The sequence below is a fragment of the Papaver somniferum genome, chromosome 4 (assembly GCF_003573695.1).
Source record: "Papaver somniferum cultivar HN1 chromosome 4, ASM357369v1, whole genome shotgun sequence".
NCBI lineage: Eukaryota > Viridiplantae > Streptophyta > Magnoliopsida > Ranunculales > Papaveraceae > Papaver > Papaver somniferum.
Window position 1 is genome coordinate 53795395 of NC_039361.1, and position 2973 is coordinate 53798367.

The window sequence follows — 2973 nt, forward strand, 5'->3', positions numbered from 1 at the left end:
GGATTTCAAATTTGGCATACGGATCCAATCCAGCATCCAACGGATTTGCATTCAATGGATCCACGGATGGACGGATTGGATGCGGATAATCCAATGTATTTGTTTTACAATTAAAATTTGCAATAAACAAATAAAGATAACAAGTTTATGAAAGGTTTTAGAAACAAGACTACATTATTATTTAAGGGTATAAAATTGGATTTAAATGTTATGCTTTGAAGTTACTCAAAATTTGAAGAGGAAAAGGAACCCGACCCTTTTAAAATAAGATGTTTTTGTTGTACTAGGGATCAAGTATGCCCACCTATACAAATATTGGTCTTGTATCTTGTAAGCTCATCAAAGTAAGACATGAAATAATATCAAATTTGGCTAAAATATAAATGTACTAACTTCATATTTGTTCCGAAGAAGTTTAATAAAAAAATGTACTAACGGGTATGGATGTCCAACGTATTTTCAAGATTGCATCCAGACCCGGATTTCAAAAATCACATCCGCATCCAATTCATTAGCGAACGGTCCGGATACTCACCCCCAAAAATATGGATGGTCCCGACTAAATCCATGATTACAGACCAAATGCTCACCCCTAAAAATATCAGTCGGAGCCTAAATTCTCTACATTCGGCTGCAAACTATTTGTCCTCATAAAAGTGAAGGTCCATTAAGCGCCCACCGAACATGAAAAAATAGGGTTTCATGACTTATCGGATCTTATTGCTAGTAACTTGGTATAAATAAGAAAACTAAATCACCTTTCTCTTCACAGCGGGGTTTGTAAATTCTAGGTTTTCCTTTTCAAGCAATTTTCTAGTCAAAGCCTAATTTTGCAATTTCTATGGCGCCACTGGTATAATGCCGTTGAGTCTATGGTTAGGCAATACAGAATTGTTTCTGCCTTATTGTTTTGATTTTTTTTTTTTGAAACATGTTTCTTGATTTATTATATATCCTCTTCTTATGAAACATGGTTTTCCAAACATAATCTAGTTTTCAGCATTGTTTTTTTGTCGACTTATAGCCGGTGATTGTAAGGATAATATTTGCTACTCTTGAAGGGTTTATCCCATATGAGGATTATTATTCTACCAAGATCTCTGAGGCTAATTAATTCGTACTTTATTTTTGTATACCGATTTTAGATTATTTACTTTTTTTTTGAAGCAAATAAATAAATAAATAAAACAAATCTACAATGCCGTGAGGATGGATAGCAAGAGCAAGGATGGACGGAGATGCTTATGGCGTAATACAACAAATCTACAATGTCAGGGATCAGTGGTTTTTCTATCATGATCAATGCATCTAAAAATTCAGATGATAAATAATAATAGTAAAGCCGCTAATCCCTTGACATTGTAGATACTAGAATGTTGTGATCTTGCTTTGAAAGAGCTAACAAGGATGGATGGCGATGCATATTGTGGAATACAACAAATCTACAATGTCGGGTACCAGTGGGTTTCCTATTATGATCAATGATTAGTAGCAGCTAATGCTTATTGCGGAATACAATAAATGCACCATTTCAGTCACTCTGTAATAAGATAACGACAAAACATACTTAGCAATTGGTTGAGAGACAGAGCAAAAATACACTGGCAGATAGAAATTTTGACTTCGCAGTTTTATAGTTATTTTTCTTTCAAAAAACAATAAGAGTTTCTTTTAGGCACCTACTCGGATCATTTTTCAATTACATCAACTTTTCGTCAAACTTTATTTGGTTTTTATTTTTTTATTTCTTTGCAGTTGACAGATTGAAAATTAGAACGGAAATACCAATAAGGCCTTACGTCCTGCTACCAAATCCAACATAAATTATGCAGGCAAGCCCTGCGCATGGCTATATCTCTCTATGTAGTAGTTACATGGGATATGTAGCAGCGAGAATGAGTGTCTGAAATGACTCCTTTGATGTTCCGATTAAGTGATTTAGTGAACTAAACTAACCCCAACCATTGAAACCACTGCATCCGATTTTCCTAATCTATATAGGCTTTCAGGTACCTGATACTAAAAATTCAGATTTCGTATCAGCCTAACCCAACTCATGAAAACACCAAAACCAAAACCTGTACGTACTACAGTGAGTAAATAAAATCTATTCATCAAAAAATTAAAGATTTTATGTAACCTGGAGTCAATAAACTTAATTCATCATGTTTTTGGAAATTTAAAAAACCAAATTTAATACAACGATTTACGGCTGAAGCAAATAAATTATGAATCCAAAACCCTAAAAGATTGAATCGAGTCATACCCGTATCCATTGTTGATATATAACCCGGAACATAAGAGAGATTCATTGTCCTGACTGTGAAATTCAAATGAAAAATTGGAAAGAATAAGAAATCAAGAGGGAAAGATTAAACTTGCTTTGCTTTATTGAGTGTTCAGAATCCGGATTGTGAATACATACCTTATAAGAGTGTTCATTAATCATGACATCAGAATTTAAAAGCTATGTCACAACCCATTTTTCACCGCATAAATTTAAAAAATAACCATCAAAGAGGTAATTAGATGCATAAGCATATGATTCCCTCTTATGCGAGGAGCTGATTCGAGAGATGTTGCAGATAGAAAGAGAGGAATAGAGAGATATGGAGGAAAGGTGTAGTTATGTGGAACAGTAAAAGTGGAGACGGTTCACATGTTACTCTCGAGGTGGAGGCGATTGGGTTCTTCCGGGGATCATTACTTCCTTTTCAACTACTGCCGTTGGTTTATCTTTTAAGTAAATCCTGACCGCTCTTTACATAGACCAAGTTATCCAAACTGTGACATGTATTTTTGATACCCGATTTTAGATTATTTACTTTTCTTTTTCTTTTATTTTTGAAGCAAAAAAATAAAAATAAAAAAATCTACAATGCCACGAGGATGGATAGCAAGAGCAAGGATGGACGGAGATGCTTATGGCGTAATACAACAAATCTACAATGTCAGGGATCAATGATTTTTCTA

At 34.2% G+C, this 2973-nt stretch overlaps 1 long non-coding RNA gene and 1 other non-coding gene across 2 annotated transcripts; one reads left to right on the forward strand and one right to left on the reverse strand.

Moving 5' to 3' along the window:
- Positions 1 to 1022: 1022 nt before the first annotated feature.
- Positions 1023 to 1108, forward strand: LOC113276674. The gene has a single exon (XR_003324604.1). It is a non-coding gene; the product is annotated as a small nucleolar RNA SNORD24 (small nucleolar RNA).
- Positions 1109 to 2097: 989 nt separating this feature from the next.
- On the reverse strand, positions 2098 to 2686 carry LOC113273884. Its single transcript, XR_003322648.1, has 2 exons — positions 2426 to 2686; positions 2098 to 2320 (listed from the first exon to the last, which is right to left on the reverse strand). It is a non-coding gene; the product is annotated as an uncharacterized LOC113273884 (long non-coding RNA).
- Positions 2687 to 2973: the final 287 nt, after the last annotated feature.